General features: G+C 47.1%; 1 protein-coding gene across 3 annotated transcripts in view; it reads right to left on the reverse strand.

The window, feature by feature from the left end:
• LOC147691857 (uncharacterized) overlaps nucleotides 1-23,601 on the reverse strand; it is a 496,690-nt gene that overhangs the window by 403,126 nt on the left and 69,963 nt on the right. For 2 of the 3 annotated variants that reach the window (XM_086938131.1, XM_086938133.1), the window contains exon 1: nucleotides 10,338-10,665. The exons of the other annotated variant lie outside the window; for it this stretch is intronic. The gene's annotated coding sequence lies outside the window, so the exon portion shown is untranslated. Of the gene's footprint in view, nucleotides 1-10,337; nucleotides 10,666-23,601 lie in introns of those variants that run through there. 3 annotated transcript variants of the gene reach the window in all.

The raw sequence follows: 23,601 nt of genomic DNA on the forward strand, positions 1-23,601 counted from the left end.
GTGTTGTCGTGGAAATGAATGAAAGTAATTGGGCGACCAAAAGCTAAAACTTTGCACTAGTAATTATAACTTGGAAATGTCAACACAATACAGAAGAAACATCAAATAAACTTTGTGGAAATGGTCATCATTGCTCCTGTTGAGGTGTCGGAGATTCTGAACTCAATTTGTATGGTGACAGCATTCCTGTGCGGAAGGGAAAATCTTCTGAGTGCACTTAACTATCTAGACCATAGGTCCCAAATGTTACAGGCGCTATAAAACACAAACTCCTTGACTGCTGAAATATTAAATAATTACATTGTTTTTATGTAACTCAGTATGTAATACCATTTCCATTCCATTCTATGAACTTTATTTCGGTCATCAAAGCCAATAAAAGTGCATACAAATAAAATACAAAGTATGTCATTGATAATGTTCTTTTGATGCGGGTTCTACCGGAATAGAAATTCTTAAGGATTTGTTGAGAGCAAGAGCACGAGGAATCTTCACAGACGGAATGTCCATTCTAAACATGCAAAGGGTGCTTCCATTAACTCCAGCACATGCTTTGCAAAACTTTAAAGCAGAAGCTCCAACTCGCAAGCATAGAGTTTCACTTTTACCTCTGCCCCTCCTTGCTCAATGACAATCAACGCTCTCTAAAGTCAGCCTGTTTAAACCGAAGTACAATAGCACGATAAAGTGCTCTGAACAGAAAAACCTGCAGTGTCTAAGCGCACACATTGAGCACAATTCAAAACACGAAACAGTAAGAAACCAGGCAGAGATAAGTCCCAGAATGCAGTTTTAAAAGGCTATGGCTGATTGGGTTGCATAGAGCAGGGGGCCCCTTAACAGCTAAGTAAAGGATAACTAAAATGGAGAATTTCTTAAAATACTGAAGGGTTATATTTTAAAAAACACAGCGAAAGGACACTGGCTGCCAACTAAAGCCCTAATCCCAACCAGATGACTAAAACATAATCCAAGAGCAAGCTCGTCCTTCACAATGGCTTGAGATAAACATATTCCTTCCCTTCCGAAATACTATAAGCACATTATGTTTTCAGGACATTGTTTTCTTGCTGCTCACTGCCATGATCTAATTTATGATTTCATCTTTATTTTTTCAAACCACACCTAAGCAAGGAACACAATGCATGCACGTACATAAAATGCTACGCTATTCATCTGAATCTATAACATACCACACAAAACTTCAAAAATTAAATTACGTCGCTCCTTGTCTCAGGAAAGGCTTTAGCCAGGCCTAGGTTTTTAGCCACCAGTAAATTGCATGGTAATCACACCGTTAAATGAGAATCTTCAAGTCCCTAAGATTTATCAGCTGAGTTGTTACCGAATTGTGATGGGGCTGTAATACCATTTACTGTGTAATATGGTGGAATATGGACGGAAATGGGAAAGTCACAGATGTGGCTGTAAATTTTCCTGAATGTCACATGGCATATTCCTAACTCCCAAGATGCCCCTGAATCATGTCAGACAGCTATATCCCAATCCTCGTTTTTAAGCAACACTGCTTTGCCTTCTAGGCGTGTATGTAGTCTATCTTCATTAAAAGCATGGGCTTGGAACTTTCAGCAGGGGGAGGGGAGTCTGCGGGGAGCGGGCCTGGCTGAGACAACAGGAAAGCACGGTCACCAGCGGGAGGGGGGCGGGAACGGGGACGGGAGACGCTGCGAGCAGGAGAGGGGGTGGGAACAGCGGGAAATTAAAGCAAGCACCACACCTAAGCAAGGAACACAATGCATGCACGTACATAAAATGCTACGCTATTCATCTGAATCTATAACATACCACACAAAACTTCAAAAATTAAATTACGTCGCTCCTTGTCTCAGGAAAGGCTTTAGCCAGGCCTAGGTTTTTAGCCACCAGTAAATTGCATGGTAATCACACCGTTAAATGAGAATCTTCAAGTCCCTAAGATTTATCAGCTGAGTTGTTACCGTGGAGTCAAGGTGAGAATCATGATGCATCTGGAGTCGCTGCCCTCCCGCCCGCCCCTCCCCCCCGCCGATGGATTTATGGCCCACACTTTTATGGTGATCAGTGTGTGATTTATCAGTGCCCGCGAAAACAAACACGGCTTCCTGCAGGGAGGTCCCGCGCTATCCGTGGCTTTTGGAGAAAAAAAAATTAGTGTATGGTTTACAAAGAGAGAAGGGGAAGGGAGGGTTCGAGAGCGCAATGGTCGTTATTTTTCATCAAAAAGCTTATTTTTCATCTAAACACAACAACCCTTACGCCGAAAAGCGACCTTTAGTGAGGGTTCTATGCGGTATGACGTCATGGCTACTATGTACTTGGTAGGGTTGTCAAGCGTGGCTGTCGGCTCTCCATCTGGACGCTGGCCCGGCGTGCACGCGGGCGTGAGTCATGCCTCCAGAAACTTTCTTGAACAGAGATTTTATCCCTCCTGGTTAGGCCTATGCAGAGCCCGGACATGAAAATCACTTCCATTTTGATGAGAGGCCGAATGTGCAACTAATAGGTTGTGTAGAAACTCTGGATTGGAAATGAACCTTAAAGCGCTGCATTGATCTGAGTGAATCGATTTCACTGTTCTCGAGAAGCGCTGCCTCTGACATCGACTGGTTTAGAGGAGACCCAAACATATACAAGTTAAAAAGAAAGGGAAATGTGTGAACGAAACCAAGATGTTTCGCCTAAAACTCTACCTCGCAAAGGGCTGGCAAATGAAGCTCCCCTTGAACAGGCCTTCCGAACTCCTGCAATGCGCTGGTATCGTATACTGCTATCAGGAAAGGCCAGACTGACACACAGTCATTTTCTCGATGGGCTCTTCGGCATTCTTCCCCCGGGCTGCCGGGGGCGGGCACTTACGGCCGGCCGCGCTAGGATTGGCCGGCCGGCCAGTCACGGGGCGGGAAACGGGGGAGGAGAGACGCAGAAGTGCCGGCAATGCCGGAACAGACTCGGGGGCGTTCCCGGCGTCGCGTGACGTCGGCAAAAGCCAAAGAATGTCGGGAACGCCCCCGTGTCTGGTCCGGCATTGACGGACAGGCCCCTCGTCCAATGGCTAGGCTCCATTTATGGAGCCAGCCAATGAATGACGAGGGCCGACCCAAAGCACACTACAGTTCTCATCAGGTTTTCGCCTGCGCGAAAAAGCTGCGCAGAAAGCGCAGCTTTCGCCAGGCAAAACCTAAAAAATAGAAAACTAGGAGTTGGAAAGGGCACTGTATTTAAAGCGCAGGAATCCTGCAAGGAATGCAGGATTCTTGTAAATGCAACTAGTGGTGAGCGCGCACCACAGAGGAGCGAGGGGAGGGAGGGCGGCAGCGGCAGCGAGGTGAACGTGCGCTGCTGCGCGTGCTAGTCACCGTCGAGAATGGGCGTTACAAAGGAGGGACATGCACCCTCCTTTGCCCATTCGCGTGCCTCTTTTTGTTAAAAAACATGCGAAAGCCAATGCCTGATGGCGAAAGCTGATCACACGCAAGAGCGTGTGGTCAGCTTTCAAAACCCCATACAAAAGGGCTCTCGCTGCGCGAGCAGGCGCGAGCCCTAAAAAAAAGGGAAAGCGATCCTCATGGCTAAATTCACGTGAATTTACTGACTTTTTACTTTATTTTATTACCAGTTCTGTTTTTGTGCTCCATACTGTTTTCTTTCCTTTTTTGCTAGTTTTTACGTTTATGAGCATTGTATATCTAAATCACTTATAACTTTGTTTGCTATGTTTACTCTTGTTTTCTACATCTGACATGTAAAGCGCTCTGATACCCGCAAGGGTCTTGTTTGCGCTATATAAAACCTTCAAATAATAATAATAATAATAATAATAATAATAATAATAAATAATAATAATAAAGAAGGATTTAGACACGCTGGTCTTTCCCGGAAATTCCACCTTGGGCAAATATTTTAATGCTCTTCTCCTTGCTCTCTGTTGCTTTAGACCAGTGATACTCAACGTACGGCCCTGGGGCTGCACGCAGCCCTCCTGATCTTTACATGCGGCCCCTGGGCAGCAGCAGCACTGGGCTGCCGTTTACTCGACTCAGCAGCACTAACATGAAAAAAAAATACAGCAATCACTTATTTAAAGGTTAATTGCAGTTAGAGAAAGGGAGAAACTAGGCCCTTAACTTTAGGAACACCTTAATTTGTAAAGACAGCCACTGGATATACATGCTGTGCTTCCCCTACACCCACTTTACACCCCCCGCTGGCATCAGTGCGACCCTCTGTCACACCATAGAACAGACTTTGCGGCCCGGGGAAAATGTTTGTGAGTACCCATGCTTTAGACCAATGCAAAGGTGACTCCATCTAACACCTGAACAATTGGCTAGGAAAGGACACAAGGTTTAGAAATAAAACTGTAATTTTGCCTTCCATATGTGCGATATTTAGGTCATGAGATCTCTGTGAGAAACTGCCATCTGTAGACAGAATTAATTGAATCAATTCATAAATTACAACATCCTGTAACCGTCTCCTAGGTAGAATCTTCTATGGGTATGTCTGTGTATTATAGAGAGTGGATCTATGGGTATACAGCTGTGGTGAAACCTTTGCAAAATGATATAAAAGGACACCCCTGAACCCTGGCAATGATCTAAATAAACAGGGTCCTTGTCTCCAAGTCCGTCTTGGGGCTCCCGATTATACAAAACCGCTTACTCTGTATTGTCACAAACAAGATGAATTTGCCCATGGAGTGTCAAGGTGATAGGAACAAGCCTACAACATACTATGCCTCATTTTTAGACCATGTGGCAGAAGCACTCTCTCCATGATTTGGCTCTGCATTCTCCAATTTCCATATTGTCATAGCCTCTGAAAACACTGCACTGAGTTTTATCTTGATTGAGGATGTTCCTCATTCTGTTGTTGCTCTCTTCCTCACCACCAAGACCCAACACATTTTCACTTCCAGGTTTTCCTAGTACGAGATTGTGTTATTGTCTCTCTCCCGTATCATGCTAGTCCGCGGCTCAACTTTAAATCTCACATCTTGTGGCTGGATACGCCATATGTACTATATATCAGGCAGTCAAGAACTGCCACCTACCCAGTGTAAGATCTGTCCTCATTGCTAAGCTTGTTACCCTCACCAGAGCTTGTATCCTTGCTGAGAAAAACTCTGTATTCAGAGACTCACAGTATGCTTTCGGAGTCGGACAGGACTTTGGGCTTCTCAGGATGCAGGGGGGTTTTAAACCACCGTCCGCATCCCCTGAAAACATGCCTTAAATGTAAATAATCACCTGAACACTTAGCTTCTTTCATTTGAGATTTCAGTCATCAAACTTTCTGTCAACCAAAATTCTCACTTTGTAGTTCCTCGGCGGGGACATTTCCATTATTTTTCTGCCGCCAAGGAAGCTCCTTTATCCTTGACCAATATAGCTGCTATGTATGTTGTACAGACCGATTTGTTTCCTGTCCCCATTTTTCAGGAGATCTTCTCTGTTACAGAAGCAAGTCGGAGAAGAATACTGGAAAAAAGGTATTGTACAAGAGATCAGGAAGGAGTGTGGGCAGACAGCATGAGCAATGTTCTCACACTGAAATTCCTGTTCCCCAACTGCAAACGGTTGTATCGTTGTATCGTGGACCTATCCATGTTGGGTCAGTATGATTCATGCCGCTGCAATCCATTATTATGCACCCTTCTTTCCTTCTCTCGCCCAAATATTATTACCACTTTTGTTTCATCAGCCAGTCTCATAATATTGACAATAGAATCAAAACCACCTACGCTGCCCACCTACCTTCCAAGGGCCTCTTCATCCATCTACAGATGGATTTCATCCAAATGTCAAACCGTGCTTCTTATTTTTATGTGCCTATGATGTTGTGTCTGTTTTCTAGGATGGTTGAAGTATATCCATGTGCAAGAGCAGATACTAAGTGCCTACTAAGGGAGATCATGCCACAATTCGGTCGTCTGCAGCACCATTCAAGTGACGGAGAAACACTTCATTTCAGCTGTAGTTCAGGCGATCTGCGAGGCTTTAGGGATCAAGCAATATTTCCACTGTGCCCATCACCTGACTCAAAGGGGAAAGCTTAGCGCCATTATAGACCACATGTGAATATGTTATCAAAAAAAATGTCAGAGACCCAATTAAAACGACCATATGCCTTACAGTAGGTAGTTATGGGACGCCCTATCATGTTATCTTCAAATCCACCTGTTCTGTTGCTCAATTAGCCTTGCAATTGAATGTTGATGCAGTTCTCCAATATTCGCTGTCTCTAAAATTCTGCTCTCAGGTTTAAGCTGCCTTACCCGATTGCACATCAGAGGTCTACCACACTCTCCTGCCGCTAGACTGGCTCTTGGTCAAAGTGCACCGGGGGAACTCCACCTTCTGCCCTGGAGAAGGGGACCATATCTTATGATACTCATCACAAGCACAGCTGTTGAATGCTGTGAATTTCCAATGTTGTTCCATTCCCCTCAGCGCATGTGTTCCTCACCCTCACCGGACATCTGCCCACCAGTGCCCATCTGCCCACCAGTGCCCGGTCCCCAAAATTCAGCCAACTGCTGGATCTACTTCTTCTGCAACCAGACTGGAATGCAAATGCCAGCCTACACCATTTGCTCCTGATGGGAGTCAGTCCATCCCCTAAGGTGGTTCCACTGCTACTTTCCTGCATCCGTACAGCCAGGTACCCACAATTTCTCGTTATCACCTCCGTTCGAGAACAACCAGTCTCCTGTATTGGATTTCCCTGTGGATCTGTCTGCACTGTTGTCTACTGCCCTCGTTCTTTGGCTCCTTGCGGAACACCTCATAGAAACAGAGCGTGCACTGATGAAAAGCCAAACTGCACTACGCATGTCAATGTATCAGAACAACTCCTACAATAGTGTTGCTGGAACATTGCCAAATCATAAATCTTTCTTCCTGCTCAATTTGCTCCCTTGCCCGCTAACAACTGAGGAGAATAGTGCGGTGCCTTTGATCCGAGTTCCCCTCTTCAAAAACGAATCCTGCCTTGATATGTTCTACTATGGGCACCACCTGCTTGAGCGTGCTGGCACCTCCCCGAAATCTACACAGGATATGGAAGCTTTCTCCACACCAAAGATTATTTCTTGTCAGATACTATTCATCTTGCTTAATCATAGCATGAGCAGTTTTGTGAACATCTCTTTCCAAGTAACTATACCCGACTATGTTGTCCCCTTTGAAAACTCCTTTCCCACTGCTAAATGGTTTCTTAAACGTCACTTCCAAGACAGGTATGCCCATTTCTTTTGCACCATGATGTTCGCTTTTTCCAGATTACCAAAAGATTGGACTGTGGATCGTTAGCCTGGATATGTGGTCCTTGCTATTGGACACTCTCCCAAGCATCCCTTCAGTGACTCTGAAGACACCATGAATTGGCTGATATTTTTCTCCATTTTGTTTCCAAATTATGATGTGAGGAAGCCTATCTGCGAAACAAGGCAGAATGCTAAATTACTAGAGTAAATCACCAACACCACAGCCATTTCTTTGAAACTGGTATCTGCCCAGCTAGATGCCCAGAAGACCATTTTCCTGCAAAGTCGAATAGCCCTTGCCGTTTTCCTCACTACCAAGGGGGTTGGGCATTTTGTGCTACAGTCCTATCAGAATGTTGTACACACATACTTAGCATGTCTTGCAGCATCCGTGAACAAATACATCACTTCAAGAGTAGTATGATGAACCTACATGAAATAAAAGTACCTTGTTCAGCGCAAGTGGATGTAGCCTTGTTTTGAAGTTAGCAAGAACAAGCGAGAAACTGCAGATTTAGCGGTAGCTTTCTTTCGTACTCCACTGCATCCATGTCGCAAGGAAATCCTGCATTCTACCCATGAGAAGAGCTAGTCATATGCGTGTTAGCAGTTACCATGAATTTCATATTAAACTACATGTTCTATCTTCCGGTTACTGTATTATTAAAAAAATTATAAAAGAAAGTCAGAAATTAAGTGAGTTTAGTATTGTATGCTTCAACAACAAATTGTTGGTCTGTTGAAATTGTAATTTCACACTTAAGGGGCTTTTGCTGCTTTCTATAGTTTAGCATTTAACATGTATTAGATTTCAGTGAGCTTCTCAGAGTGACTTTTTTTTCTTTCACAGAGTCAAAGAAAAAAACATTGCATTCCAGGGTGATATCCTAATCTATGGATGAATAAAAGAGAATACAACTGTATTTTTGAGATCATTTCTGTAACTTTCATCTAAGTAAACAAAAAAGTGATGGGTGGAATGTATGTGTTAATCTCAGTCTCTAGTAATTACTCAGGGCTGCATTCCAGTCCATCGCTTTTTGCCCAACATGTTGCTAAGAATTGACCCAGCTATACGCTAATCATCCTTGGTCCTGCTCCGATTGGAACAGCCCAGCCCAAACTGCCAATCCAGTACCTCTGTGAAACCTGTTATGCTGTGCTATGTTAGTTGAACTTATAAAGCACCTGAGTGCTCCTTCGGTATAAGGATGGTGTACAGCAGATACACCTTCCATCTTAAAGAGTCAGCAACTCAGCGGCACACCTAACCATGTACTGTGATAACACTTATTCAATTGTGCACAGTAGTGAAGGATTTCGTTCTTAACGGTTTAGGCATTCAGTGACAGGAAAGTCTTCTGAACTTTTAAAAATGACGATACTCTGATGAATATTTGTTTGTCTTGGTTTTAGGTCAGAAGTAGGAAGAAGAAAAGTTAGGGGTTGGTTGGTTGGTTGGATTCAGAAAGATGCAGGGGAAGAGGTGACAGTATCAGGCGGAGGGTGAAGAAGACATTTTAAATGGACATGAAAAGGCGTGTTGCAGGGAATGCTAGTGCTCGTAGAGGTGTCAAGGCATGCTATCTCATGGATAGTGGTCAGGTGAATACAGAAATATGGGGATTGGAGACTGTAGAGAAATAGAGTGCTACCTTGGTTGGATAAACTTTAGTTAGAATAATGTCAGTAAATGTATCACAGGAGTGTCTAGTGCTTAAAATGGAAATATAGAAGTGTAGCTATTCGCTAACCCTATCCCAGAAGCGCTGGTCCTTCTCCCATTCAAAGTATTGCACTTCTTCACAAAGGAATAGGTACTTTCCCTGCTAGGTGAGAAGCATCAGGAATGAAGTGAAGGCAGAAAGTGGTGAAATGTGTGGGCGTTCGTGATATCGACCATGTGTTTTCATTCTGAGGTTGGAAGATCAGATGGGCAGCCGTGTTCTTGAAACATAGTGGGCTGGCCTGTATGCTGCAACCACAAATTTTTTAAAGAGTTACACATGATTTAACAATTAAAATGCCCTTGCAGAACAATTATTAGCTCAAAGGTTTTACACCTGCTAGAGAAATTAGCGTGTACTCTGCAATTCCCTACTGAATTTGATAAAATGAATACCACAGGTGCGTGACAACACCTCCTATCTGCAACACCACAAATCCCTATCCCTGTGACACAGTGCGATATAAAAAACACACAAATATCATGTTTTTCTATCTCAATAAAGTACCGTCTATAAGATGCATCTACTGATTCTGTAGCTTCTCCTATGCATTGGAAAATGTATTTGTCAGGATTGGTTTCACCCTACTCTCCAACCCCACTACCTGGCAAGATCCTCTCTAACTCCACCCAAATCGTTTCATAGAGAGCTTTACACGAGAGCAATTAAAAAGCATAAGCATTTAAGATCTGTTAGCGCAGCACTGTACTAAGCATAAGTGCATACCTGTTGCATCAAAAATGTGAGCGAAGTCAGGCGTTTAAAAGGGTGATCCCAATAAAGTTAATGGCCAATGAACATTTTTATCGAGGGTGATATAAGCTTGAAAAGCAGGTGACTCCATTTCAATCTCTGGGAGCATTTTGTTTTCAGGCAGGTGGGTGACATTGCTTGTGAGTTGAGGTAGGTAAGTGAAGGGCTTAAGCTTTTCTTGTCACTCCTGAATGTTGATGTTGCGGAATATCACGGCTGCCTAGTTGTTATTCCATCTCATGCCTCTTTCCTCCACCTCTCTACACTTCCTGTCTTTTTATCTGACTCGTTCAAGCTCTTTTTCATCTGTTCTTTCTCCCTTTATATTTCTATTATTCTGGGTCAAAAGCTAATGGTGTTATACAATCCCACGCCACCCAGGCCCACCCCTCCCCAAAAAAAAGGTACATGGGCCGAGTGAAAATGATGTTATTGCCACCAAGGGAAGGACATGAAATATCACTTGGATGGACAGACCGCAACAGGCAAACCCTATCCATAACTTCACATAAGCGACAGGTAAACACCGACCAGTCCTATCGCCACAAACCTCCTTCCCGCGCTCAGTCGCGGAAGAGTCTACACTTTACCTCAGCGCTGGCCCCGCACCGACATCTTGAAGGGATCGATGTATTATCGATCGGGCCCACAGGTGCTTCGGCTCTGACTGATGAGCGCTTTAAGAGCAGGGCTCTGCCCGGCGGACGGAGGCCAGCTCAGCAGGATCGGCGGACGGGCAGAGCGTTTAATAACCGCCAGGCCCATCCAGCCCACCTCCCGAAGCATTCACTTAAAATGACGTGATTGATGGGCCTGACAAGCCCTGGCTCCGTCAGTCTTCCTTCAGTCAGCAGGGGCTTGTATCCCAGCTGACCCCGTCCCGACACAGACTGGGGCGCGGCCCTCAAACGACGCCTCGGTTCAAAGGCGATCTCGCACGGCAATCATTAACGAAGGGTGAGGGGGCAGAGTGCACACTGAAAAGCGGGCTCTCTCTCAAACCTTACCAAAGCACGCGCGGCTCAGCCAGTGCACCCTAACGCTGCCCTGCAGCACTGTCCTGTTAACAGACTAAAGGCAGCTCTGTCATTGTCTCTGAACCCACCGGCTGCAGCATCACCTGTTAGCCAACCGTTGAATCCACTCCGAGGATGTGGCGTTGGAGATGCCAACTTTGGAACCGCGGAGCCGGTTCAACATACGGCGATACTACCGTAATCATTTAAACCTCCCCATGTCTAAAAAAAACATACATTAACTTTCCTTGTGTAATGCACCGGTGTGCTCATTATGTAAAGCGCACAGATGCCCTTGTTAGGTCCGCGCTTTAAAAAATAAGAAAAAATAAGCTTGCATGCTTTAACTTGGGACACCAAGGCTCCGCGTAATTATATTTTTTCCAGGAAATTCTTAAATAATGTGTGCTTCTTGGAACCGCCTCAGAAGCAAGCAGATAATTCAGATCTAACACGACCGCTCTCAACTACTAGATCACTGTTTGTTATGCCACGACAACTTAGGGCAAACAGTCAAATCGGCTCTAAATCATAAACGAAAGATTGGCGAAAATCACACAAAAATAAAAAACCTGCAACCGCTCTATATGTCGGGTTTGCTAATCTTTGTCAAACTCTAATGCATCGAGTTTTGGATCTTCTGGTGTAAATCTTGGCGTGCTGGCAAAGCGAAACTTCTAACTCTAAAGTACACAGCTCTTCTGTTATGGTGAAACTTAAAGTCTGGAATGTCAACAATTCTGTAGTCTCAGTGCACACTGTTCTTTAACGGGATCCAAATATAGCTCACTCCCACGCTATGCTAGATGTATGATACCAGAACTCTGCCAATGCACCTCAGCCCTGCCACAAAGTACTTACTACCTGCTGTTCGAGCAATATGGCTCTCTCACACGCCTTCAATGTAGCATGGCCTGATGTTCCTTTATTGAGGACCACAAAATGCTCAGCCAAATTCCCTCAAACCTGCCTCGGCAACATTCCCTGCTATTTCATTATTTGGCCAGCTCACAGCATCGATGCCATCGTGCAACACTACTGTTCTAGCAGTGAAGCCCCACATAGCTGTGCTAAAGCGCCTCATTCTGCGGGCACAAACCTGAAATAAGTCCAGCATAACTAGAGTGGCAAAAAGACTCGTAAGTGCAGGGATTTAAGTGGGAGGAAAAAACTGGGAGGCCTCTCAAAGAGGCGTGGCCGCTGTAATTTAGGGTATGGCTTAAAAACACTTAAAATGTGTGCTGATCATAGTGTGCCGGCCCACTGGTATTTTTCTGCTTCTGTCATTTCATCCAGATATATAATACAACAAGTAACTTTACACTTACAACAAGACGGGGCTATTGGCTTTGTCAATAGTTTTTAGTTGCATAAGATAAATACGCAACAACTATGGCTTTTTTGTATATAATGTTGAAAATGCTTCAGTTCTGAAATGGTAAGACTGTGAAAGAACTAAAACGAGTCTCTCTGAAGTTACCTCTAAGTCTTTGAGCAGTGGTACTGCTGCAGAGGTAAAAAAAAAAATTCCGACCTGAGGGTGAGGGCAGAAATGGGGAGCCCGATAGGGACCCGTCTCGGCAGCTGCTTTTAAGAACTGCTGGATGACCCGGCCCACTTAAAGCCCTGGATAGGGGGATATACAAATATCTTTAACCTTTGTCTGAATCGTAACTATTCCTCTTAAGCCACAGTAGGTAATGGCCTTCCAATACTAGGCTGTAAGGCGAGGTAACAAGCATCCCTGATAATTAAAACTAAGAGAAAGGCCCATGTGATTCAAGACTTCACTGGCGATTACCTCGAGCAGGCGCGCAACACCCAATGGGCTCAGGGGGCTTCAGCCCCCCGTCGTGTGTGTCAGCCTGGGCTGACACAGCTTTACGGGCTGGCGAGCATCTAATTGCAGCCACACCCGAGTACTTAACAGGTCTTTAAAAGACCATTTACTTGCTCGAACCTACTGCACACAGTGAAAGACGGTGCTCGGATCCTCCACTGATAGCACTTTTCTTCGTTGTCAAGGGATTGACCTCAGGCTTTCCTCCAAGGTGCGATAATTTCCCTCCTGTGATTCCAGAACCCTTGTCCCCCCCCATTTCCCTGTCTTGATAAAGACCCGCCGTGACCACCAACTGGGGCACTCAAGGGTCGAAACGTCGACGCATAACATTGGTCAAGAAACCTCCGGGAACAGGAGCAATAACCATCTGTGTCCTTGGAGCACTCATTCAGAACTCTGACCGCCATAATCAAAGACTCTGCATCCAAACCCCCCCAACCCCTCACATACCCATGTACAATACTGTATAGATTTGTAAATAAGTGTCACGTAATTTGTTTCACTATTCACTGTGTTCACCAACAGTCACTCTTCACATGTTTTTAATTGTTATTGAATTTGAATTGGAATGAAGAAATTCCAGTGCATTACAATGGTGACTTTTTCATACATATAAACCTTGAACTAAATCTGTTCTCAGAGAGGTGCATTTGAATGCAATTGATTATCATTCTTCTCAATAATTTATGAGGTGTTACGATGGGGCAAGGCTGAGGGCCAGGAATTGCACAGAAAGAAGCGCAGGGGTCTACGTAAAACCCCGATCTCCCTAGAATGGAACTCGATGGTGGTGGAATTTGAAACGTGTGCAAAGACGCACATTGAATGAACACTAGTACCGTTAGCGGCTGTGGAGACTAACTGACATGGCTGGGTGGGTGTCTTTATGCGGGATGCCGGATACGGTTAGCCAGGGATCTGTTATCAGCAGTACAGGTTGCAGGACTGGACCGCTGCATACTTTTCAGTTGCATTGTAACAAGGGAAATGTACGACAATAGTGTATTGCTTTTTGGAATGTACCGGACTGGACATTGCTCACATGAGAAAATGCTGTATTGTATGTAAGTGCTGGGGGGGTGGGTTGGGGGAGTTTGGTTGACGAAAAACTGATACGGACATTACACTGTTAATGGCATTGTATGTCAGGGGGGGACCAGCTTTCAGTGATGGAAGAGGAAAAAGTTGTGATACTGCCGACATGTTAATGGTGGCACCATGCTTCATTCTGTATAACAGTAATGTTGAAACAAATGTATTTGTACTAGTGACCTTACTCTGACAATAAACATATTTAAAAAAAAAAGATATTTTATAAAATTCCACACCCCTGCAGCCTCTTTGACTACCACTTTGCTTGACACTCATGCCAATCGGTAGCACCCTCTTATCACCTGAGCATTTTATGAAAACCATTATATAAAAAACAAAAAAGAGGCATCTGGGCAAGGAGCCTTATCTGAGTTAAGGTCTAACTGACCACAACAACCTCCTGAAGAACTTTTGGGAGGCCAAAGCTGTAGCTTACACCTGATCCACTTATAAGGTCAGCCTCACTGAGGTTGTGTCTTAACAATGCCTGAGCTTACAGAGATTGTCTGACTGTAGAACACCTGGTAGAAAGCAAACACAAGGAGATGATGGGCGGAGCGCTGAAACATTTCGGACACTCACCCCCAATCACAGATCCGGGCGATTCCATCATCCAAACCCCGAAACCGGTCCTAGGATGCTGGTTTCCAGTCCAGGCAGGACCTGGCCTGGCAGTTCGGGCTGAACTGTTCCCATTGGGCTCAGGGTCAAGACTGATTTGCATATGGCTGGGTCCAGACTGTTATGGCATGGTGAGCAAAAAAATGATGGATTTAGGCCCAGATCTCTGTACTGGGGTGAATGTATGACACTGTTCTGCATTCTGTCCATCATTTGTTCTTTTTGCATTTGTCACCCAGAGTGGGACGGGCATGCCCAGACGTGGGTCCCGTGCTCTTCATTGCCACTGGAGACAAGCTATCCTGATTGAAGAGGGGTGAAACCCCAAAACCGGTCCTAAGATGCTTGTTTCCAGTCCAAGGAGGACCTGGCCTGGCAGTTCAGGTTGGACTGTACCCAATGGATGCAAGGTGAAGACTGATTTGCATATGGCTGGGTTCAAACTAGAATGGCATGGGGAGCAAAAAATATGGATTTGGGGCCAGATCTCTGTACGGGGTGAATGTATGACATTGTTCTGCATTCTGCCCAACAATTGTTCTTTTAACACCTGATAGAAACAGAAAAACAACTCAGTTGTTGCCCCTCTGCTATTCTACTTTAGTGTGCTATTTAACCCTTAAAATATGTCAACCTGCCGAATCCTGCCACAGTGGCCCGTGAGCAGGCTTTGGCCGCCAAGAGGTGTCCTGAGACACGGTGTCGGCGGATTGATCTTGCAGAGTGAGGTGAGCATATTGCATCACGGTCATGCAGGTTGGGGGGGGGATGGGCGTGGGGCCGGAAGGGTCGCCAATGCCACACGTTCCCTCACATAACTTTGCCACAGGCCTGGACTGTGCGTTAACTGGCCTGGGACTATGATGATACACTGGGAACTCCACGTTGGGGCTAGGGAGGGGGGTGGACGGGGTTGGGATTAGGGGAGATGGTGGGCAGTTGGCGGGAGGGTGGGGTGTTGCGGTTAGGGAGGGGGAGGGCTGGGGGTTGGGTCGGGGGTGGGGTTCTGGGAGGGTGGAAACGGTGTGCAAAGGTTGGGGTAGATTTGTGCTAGGACTGGTATGTGCTACAGAGTTGAGGCTGCCCACAGATTTGAGCCTGCGCGACTTACATTCACTTCCTTGTCACTGAGACATTCTGGCATTGCACCATTTCTGTGTCCTTTCCTATGATCCAAGTCTTAACTCTCAATGTGAAAGGGTTAACTAACCCCATCAAGAGACAGGCAATTCTAAGCTACCTAGAGAACTCCGGGGCCTCGATCTGTCTCTTGCAGAAGACACCCTTGCTACCAAAGGATTGGCACAGGATGAGGTACCAGGCATTTCCCTACCAATTGTATTCCTCTACTCTAGAGAAAAAGCGGGGGCCATTCTTCTTGCACAGCACTTTCAGGGCAGGGTTGGGGACAAAGTAACAGACGAAAGGGAGAATATTGGCATACAGGTTCTGGGTGGGGGACACCTCCTTAGTTGTAGGTTCTATATATGCCCCGAATTCTGGCCAGGAGCCGTTTCTTACTGACTCACTCTCAGAGGTCTTCCGTTACCATGACAGACAGATCCTATTGGGGGGGATCCTAATATAGTAATGGATCCCGAGAAGGACAGGTCAGGTCACAGACACGGGGCTAAAGGCTCGATTTCTAAGGCAGGGGCAGCATGGCTCCGGGATAGAGGTCTGGTAGATACCTGGAGGGACACACACCCCCACAGCACACAATACTCTTTTTATTCCCATGTCCATCATATGTATGCTCACCTTGATCATTTTATAGGGTCTACCGAACTCAAAGTCTTGGTCCGGTCGGTGGAAATCACACCGGCGGCACTGTCAGACCATGAGGCGGTACAGCTGACTATTGACCTGCGTCCTACGGGCAAACAGAGAGGGAAATGGCGGCTATGGGAGTCTCTGTTGCAGCGACCGGACACTTGCCGGCAGGTGCAGAAGTGCATAACAGATTACATAGCATCCAACGACACTGCTGACATCCCATTATCTGCCCTATGGGGTGCTCTCAAAGCGGTCGTGCGGGGGGAGCTTATGGTGATCTCCACAGCTGACAACCATGCGCGAAGGGAGAAGAGAGAGGAGTTGGCAGCCATGGGTGCTGGAACTCGAGCAGGTGCGCAGCCGGACCAGGGCTCCACGCATGTGGCGGCGACTCAAAGCAGCCAGAGCACAAGTGGCCGGTTTAGACCTTGACAGAGCCGAGTATGCCGCTCTTCGGCTCAAACACTCCTTCTATATAGGGGGTGACAGGAAAGGGAAGCTCCTTGCGAACAAACTCCGGGCACGTACTGAACGCTCCAATATCTCAGCCGTTTAGACTTCCACTGAGGATCGGGTCGAAAGTGACGAACGGATTGCTGAGGCTTTCCGAATGTTCTATGTCTCCTTATACAGCAGGGAGCCCACTATGGACGGCGCGAGTGAAGACTATCTTAGTCAGGCTGCGACCATGGCTCTTAATGCGTATGGGGCAGCGGACTTAGATGCTCCCATTAGGGTGGAGGAGGTGATTGGGGCGATATCACGCCTCAAACCGTTGAAATCACCGGACCCAGACGGCTTTTCCGCTGGTTTCTATAAGACCTTCTGCCAATCCTTAGCGCCTGTTCTGACGCGCTTATTCAACTCTTTCAAGGGCCCTGGGACGATCTCAACAGAGATGCTGGAAGCGGAGGTCGTAGTTCTTCCCAAACCTGGGAAAGATCCCACCCAATGCGCAGCATATTGGCAGATCTCCCTCCTAAATCTCGATCTGAAATTATCCACAGGTGTCCTAGCAGCCAGGTTGGGCCCACGCCTCCCTGGCATAATCGAACCGGACCAATCAGACTTTATCCCCAATCGACAAAGTAGTGACAATACCAAAAGGATCATGCATTTAATAGATAAAGCCCATTATATGGATCTCGACGCTTTGTTGATCTCGGTCGATGCTGAGAAAGCATTTGACCGGGTAGATTGGGTTTATTTAGATAGGACACTAGCGCACTTTGGGATTGGGGATCGCTTTCACTCTTGGGTAGCGAGTTGTTATGACAAACCACAGGCGAAGATCAGGGTAAACGGGGTCTGCTCTAAACTCTTTAACATTCGGACGGGCACGAGGCAGGGGTGTCCTCTATCCCCCCTGCTCTTTGCGTTATATGTTGAGCCCCTGGCGCAGCGGATCCGAGACAATCCCCAGATATCTGGCATCCCTTTCGGGGGAGAGCAGCACACAGTCAGTTTATATGCGGATGACATTCTGCGCCTCTTACTACACCCCAATGCTCCGTTCCAGCTTTTCTGTCGGAACTTGCGGAGTTTGGCATGGCCTCAGGCTTTAAAGTCAATGTGGGGAAATCAATGCTTTTGCCCTAGGGCTAGTCAGGGGACGCCCCGGTTGATGCTTCCCAAGATTATGGGGGATTGTGGACACAGAGTGAAATCCCGTACCTGGGGATCGTGCGGACGTCGTCCACGAGCGCTACTCTCGCCCGTAACTATACTACCCTTACTTCACAAGTGATGGCCGCACTACGCCGCTGGAAAACATACTCCCTGTCGCTGCTGGGCAGGGTGGCAGCGGTAAAAATGTCAATCTTGCCTAAAATATTATATATTTTCCAGACAATACCTGTCACGCCCCCCTTGCATCACATACGCACACTACAGTCCGAGATACAGCACTTCATCTGGGCCGGACGACGGCCGAGGCTTCGTCGTGATTTGGCCTTTCGGTCTCCCGCTGAGGGCGGTTTAGGAATTCCTAATCTTATGAATTACTATAAGACAACCCAACTTCGCTACTTGGTGGAATGGAGTAGACCGGAGTCCGAAAAGAGATGGCTCTTTCAGGATCCGGCCATGGCCCGCCTCCCCTTGTGGAAGGTACCTTTCCTGAAACCGGCCGATCGCCCCTTGTATATGCGCAGGTCTCCCATCACCCGTTCAGTGGTGAGGGTATGAGACTCGGTTGCGGTGCGGCGGAACCTCACCTCATTTCCTTCGCCCCTTACTCCCCTTTTCGATAATCCTGAATTCCACCCAGGCATGGATGCGCGGGCCTTCCCACAATGGTGCGCATTCACATGCCGCTCAGCGGGCCACTTGTTTGATCTCCAGGGCTTCATCCCCTACTCCGAGCTGTCGGATTGGTACGACATCAAGGAACCCCAACGGTTTCAATACTTTCAGATCCGTCACTGGCTGCTCCACCCTGATGTGCACCCTTGGGTTAACCATAAACTTACAGTTTACGAGAAATGGCTCCTCTCCAAACACTCGGATCGCAAAATGACCTCTGAATTATACCCCATGTTACACCCGCCTGCACCATTAGATAAGTCCGCTGGACAGCGCCGTTGGGAAGCAGGGCTAGGTCGGACTCTCTTGTTGAAGAAATGGCAGCAGATCCACTATAGGGCCCACCACACGGCATGGAATATAGGGAGCAAGGAAGTGGCGGTCAAAGTGGTCATGTACTGGCATCTAACGCCTGCTAGACTGCATCAAATTAATCCATACCGTAGCTCTGAATGTTGGAGGAGCTGTGGGTTAACGGGCACCTTGACACACAGACTTTGGGAGTGTAGGGAGGTACAGGGGTAATGGGAGGAGGAGCTGAAAGACGTGGACACCTACTTTGAAACAGAGGTCCCCCGATATCCTGCATACACCCTCTTAGGCCTGCCTAACGCGCTCACCTTTCCACTCAAGTCCATGCGCGGGAAGCAGATGGGTCTGGCCCTGGGCGCAGCTGTTCACTATATCCTATCCATCTGGGGTACTGCAACCCGCCCCTCACACACTGGGTGGCTGCATAAGCTGTGGTACATCATTGGTATGGAGCGCATACAAGCCACTATCACGAATTCGACAGCCTCTTTCCACACGGTTTGGAAACCTGATATATGATGTCTCCAATTCTGGGGCACCTTGTATCAGACCAAACAATCCCTTATGGTGGTGGTTGTAAGTCAACCTTATAGACAAGCTATGCTAGGGGTAGCCTGGACTAAGCAGCCTTCAGGCTAAACTCAAGAGGGCATGTGAAGCCAGCTGTTTTACCAATCACAATCCTGTAATATCAAATGAAAGGACACCACACAAGTTATATATTATAAAAATATATGTATTTATTACTAGAATAATCCTCTATACTCTTTATGAGTCTAGAAGCACAAGCGTTTAAACAAAAGCACAGTAAAACATATGAAAGTTGCACAAGTATGGATGAGGCCCAGGGGCCACTCAAACCATATACTAAAATAGTGGTATAAGTATCACTACTCGAACAGTAGTAAGGCCTGAGGCCTTGGGAATCGCTGGGGCTATTCGGGACTAGCAGTGGTGAAGTCGAGAAAAGCCAGCGGGACTCGGGTGCAGCGCTTAAAGCACACGCATGCACCAATGCAAAGTCAATGGTTCGTAAAAGTTACAAAGTTACTGTTAAAGGAGTCTTCCGACTGGACTTGAATGACCAAACTTTAGACTTAGACACTAGAGGTGTATACCAATGCAGGAGCACCGGCGTTCACGAGTTACCTCACCCACAGGAAGCGGGTGCATAGGTGCCAAAGTGTGTCGGGTTTCGTCACGCAGTCTGATGGTGCCTGGAGATGAAGATGCTGCAGGCGTCCAGAAGAGAAGTATCCGGTTGGATCCAAGGGTGGATCGAAGATGCAGAGTACCTGAAAGCAGAGGGGACAGAGTCTGGGTCACTCAGCAGTGACCAGGGTGGAACCAGGAAGGAACCAGGCAATGTCGGGCGCAATCAGGTGGTTGTTGTGAAGCTTGTCTCCGCTGCCACGTGGACTCTGGGGCACAGAGGATGTCCAGGAGTGGATCACGAGCTGTCCCACGAAGGCTCTCGCTGTTGGCAGTGTCGGCTTCTGGATTGGAGCTAACAAGCCTTGGCAAAGGCAACGCACACAGGATTCGAAGATCGCTTCTTACTCGGACCAGCAAGGTCAGAGTGGGTGCTCCTTTTCAGGGGAGCAAGGGCCAGTCCAGAGCAACCGGACTGGCAGAGAAAATTCAAAGGTTCGTCGGTACTGGGGCCACTAGCCAACGGGCAAGCGACCGGACCAACGCGTCGAGCAGCAAAATGCAGAAGGGCCCCACGCAGCACTCGGTGAGTGTGGAGGGGGTAGCTTTGGTGCAAAAGCTGCTCGGGGCTGGGGCTTCTCAAACCCCAATACACAGCGTGGAGGGAGCCTCGGGAGCTGCACGGTCAGCACTTCGTGGTTTTTCCAAGATGGCCGGCCCCACCCTTCAGGTCGCCTCCACGGGTCTCAGATTCACTGGGACTGTGGATCGGGCTGTTGGAAGGCGGGAAAGCTGGGTCTTGTCGATCTCTGTCGCTCGAGTTCCGGCAGGAACTGCAACAAAGCAAACGGTGAGGCGCTGGATGGTGCCTGTTTGCACAGGGTGGTCACTCCTTGACCACAAGGGAGATTCTTCAGTCTTCCACATCGAGTGGGATGTCGAAGGGTCCAGAGTTCTGTATCAAAGTTTCAGTCAGGATAATCTGATGTGCGCTGGCACTGCTCCCACCTTTATTCCAAATCTGTGGGCTGGATTACCTGCTAGGTCCCTCATATGGGTGGGACCAGGGAAGGGGGTGGTTACACCCCTTTCCCTTTGTCCAGTTTCGTGCCAGGACTGGGGCTGGTGTGCCCCAGAACCGGTTTGACTGGATTATGTAATGGGAAGCCTTGTGCTCCCCATGCAGTGTCTAGTTTCTTTCAGCCCTCCCTGCTCCAATCCACTATCTCCTGTCTGGGGTGGTGTAGCACCTCCCTGCGACAGGAAACCCTTTGTCCCGGCCTCCTCTGCCAAGTTTCGGTCAGCATCAGGAGGTCAGACTGGTGTCGGGGCAGCAGCATCCATTTTGTGATGCTGAGGCTCTGGTTAGGATTAACCGCGTTTCAGTAAAGTAACATGTCTTCTCCCTCTAGAAGGGTGGAATGCTACCCCCGTCGCCAGGACTGGCGAGGGGGTAGTATTCCAAAACGTATGACACCAAACACGACAAGTTTTGATAAAGCCAAACCAAAGTTAGCACATAACCGCAAGGATTATAATGCACTTAAGAGTATATGGTATGGCAATATCCCGGAACAGCTAAGGGAGTTGGTCCCGACAGCTGCAGACAGGCTCGGCTCGTGCTAGAGCCCCATCTCACATAAAACCAAGCACTCTGCCTCCAGGATTGTTAAGGCCTGCCATAGGAGTGACTTATAGGTATATATGTGTCCAGATATAGGTTTAGATATAGGTATACTATATCTAAGCAAGGGGTGATTACACCACCTTGCCCCAGCTGAGTGATCAGCCAGTTGTGTCAATTTAAGTACCAGCCAGGGGTGGCAAAAGATATGCTGCAGCCCATGGTAGGCCTTGGATGCACCTATGCCCTGGGCACCTATAGTGCACTGTACAGGGGCTGACAAGGTATCCAGTACCAAATTGGTTATGCACCTAGGGTGCATGGAGTCCATTTTAAGAGAGAGCAGATAGCCTGGGGCCCTGATTAGCAGGGTCCCAGTCCAACTAAGTTGAAAACCAGCTAAACACTAGGGGTAACCATGGTCAGGTATCCACCCTCCTACACCGATCCTCTCTGCTAGCGCAGGAGTTCAATGAGGTGACCTGCCCCAAGTACCTGCAATTGCTCTGGCTTAAAGATGCTCTGCCCCCTGCGGACACATCCCACAAGGCGTAAACCACTGTTCCTCTATGGCGCACGACACACCAGTTCCGGGGTGGTGAGGGGGAGAAGTTGGGCTGGGGGGGGTTGGGGTGGGAGGGGCTTTTTGGACAGGTATGTTTCCAGGAGAAGGCCCTTTATTGTTGTCTGTACCATCATTGATACGCATGGCCCTTGGACAATCATTACAGCCCTCTATTGGGGCCGGCTAGCTGGGTTGCTAACTATACAAGCAGAGTTTGTACGCTCCTGTTCATGATTGCACCAAATGTGTTATATTTGGGTCAGTGGGTACTTTTCCTTGATTACCTTTGTCTGCCTAAAATCAATAAAATAAAGTTATTTAAAATATGTGAACCTGCTCTTGAATCATATTATTGCCTTGTCCCATTTATCGCCTGCTGCATACCTCATTTTCTCCTGGCTAAGACATTCTGTTCCATGAATCTCACCTCTGTTTTTGATCTGTTGTTCTGACAAGAATTGTTTGGTCCCCAGGAGCATCCTAAGCAAATCCAAGTTGCACTCTGCCCTTCCCTATCACCTCAAGAATGCCATGTTCTAGGGTACAGATAGACCTCTCATGTACACAATCAAAACAATGGCATGTCTAAGGCGACAGTGTACATTTTGTTTTGAAGCCTCATAATTTCATCAGCTGATTTAAGTACATAAGGTCGAACGATGTGCCTAGTAAGAACTTCTAATTTTTTCAAGTTATAAAGCCCCATATATGCTTACTTTTAAAGAGCATTCATTGGTCTACAGTCTGAAAGTGTGCAAAATAGGAAATAACAAACCTTTACATTTCTGGCCACACTACGTAACTGCAAAAAATATTAGCTCCAGGACACAGAGGTTCGCAATGGTGAGTAATATGTGCGTGAACTCATGGTCACCAGAATGAGTATATGTGACAGCATCAGCCACGGGGTGAAAACCAAATGTCTTCCAAACCTGAACAGCTGTCCTAGCCAGTTGTTTAACTCTCGGATTGCCCCAGCCAAATTAATACTCAAAACCATATTAAAAGCCCTGCCATTGGCCTATGTTTCAAGTGAATTGTGACACAACTTTAGAAATGAGTTGTAAGAACCCGGACTGTCTGACTAATTCTTATCAGCACAATGGTATGATCAGTAATGGACCCATTAACTACCACAAGATGATCAATGGGATCAATGAGAGCCATGAAGTCAATGGATTTATGAACCAAAGCAAAAACACCCTATTGTTGTATATGGCAATCCAAATCATCTGCTCTGGTTACCAACATGTACGCAGAGGCAGCGGAGTGATGGAGGAACCACATATAACATATAATTTTTTTTTAAACCTACCTTTGTGCCACCCATCCCCACCACCCTCGACATATACCCCCACCCAAAGTGTAAACATAAACACCAGGCCTCCTGCCACCAACCAGCTTCTGAAAACACCCTCACCACAAATCTCTAATCCTGCAACCCACCTGCACCTCCCTCTGCATGAACCCCTCCATGCCCGCTTACAGTGGAATAAAAATAGTTGTCCCGAGGCCACCCACCATTCTCTGCCAAATCCTCACAGCCAAA

The sequence above is a fragment of the Lissotriton vulgaris genome, chromosome 9, assembly GCF_964263255.1.
Source record: "Lissotriton vulgaris chromosome 9, aLisVul1.2, whole genome shotgun sequence".
Classification (NCBI taxonomy): Eukaryota; Metazoa; Chordata; class Amphibia; order Caudata; family Salamandridae; genus Lissotriton; species Lissotriton vulgaris.